Source organism: Carlito syrichta, unplaced genomic scaffold, assembly GCF_000164805.1.
Source record: "Carlito syrichta isolate Samal-C Ts95f unplaced genomic scaffold, Tarsius_syrichta-2.0.1 Scaffold254218, whole genome shotgun sequence".
NCBI classification, from domain to species: domain Eukaryota; kingdom Metazoa; phylum Chordata; class Mammalia; order Primates; family Tarsiidae; genus Carlito; species Carlito syrichta.
The window spans coordinates 1-803 of NW_007198314.1; the positions used below are offsets into that span (position 1 = coordinate 1).

The following is an 803-nucleotide window of genomic DNA, read 5'->3' on the forward strand; positions in this document are numbered from 1 at the left end:
CCATGTTCCATTACTGCCTTTAGGATATTTTTCTTTTAGACCTATTTGTTCAGGTAAGTTATTATGTGTCTAGGAGTTAGTCTTCCAGGGGTTCTCTGAATCTCTTGTGTTTGAAAAATAGCGTCACTGATGAGATGAGGGAACTTTTCTTGATTAATTTCATGGAATGTTTGTCCCAGGGTGGTCTCTGCCTCTCTTTCTGCCTCAGTAAATTTAATTACTCTTAGGTTCAGCCTCTTTTTTTTTTCACTTTTATCTGCATTTATTTCATGTTGAATTTATTCCCATGCCATAAGTTTTTGTTTCTTCAGTTTCTTCTGGGATATTTTTTTCTTCTGTGGAACCTCCTCCTCTGGCTTAGGAACAATCTGCTCCTTTTCTGTGAGGATCATTTCAATGTGGCAGGGGGAGCTCATGTAAGGGTTGATCTGACCATGAGCCCGGTATGTCTGGCAGCGCATCTTAGGGTCTTTGTTCACCTGGATATGCTCAATGACCAGAGGAGCCCTTAAGCTCAGCATTACTCTCTGCATTTTTAAGCATGTGCAGCAAAAATTCAGCCCTTTTTTTGGGCCACCGACCCTGTGTCCAGCCCCACTGTTTGGCCTGGGCACACCTTCCAACTCCACTGTTGTAGCAGTAGAATGGTACACACTGTTTCTGTAAGGTGACATCTTTCACGTACTTGGTGGCTTTTCATATGTGCATAACCTTGATGGCCTGCACAGTTTCTCGGGTGTTACTTTGTGGCTTCTCCAGGTTTAACGAGTAGTGGACCATCCTGTGAGTCACCTCAGGCTGCT

The 803-nt window shown here is 43.5% G+C and overlaps 1 pseudogene; it reads right to left on the reverse strand.

The window, feature by feature from the left end:
* Positions 1-278: 278 nt before the first annotated feature.
* Positions 279-735, reverse strand: LOC110595085 (annotated as a pseudogene).
* Between the last annotated feature and the right edge of the window lie 68 nt (positions 736-803).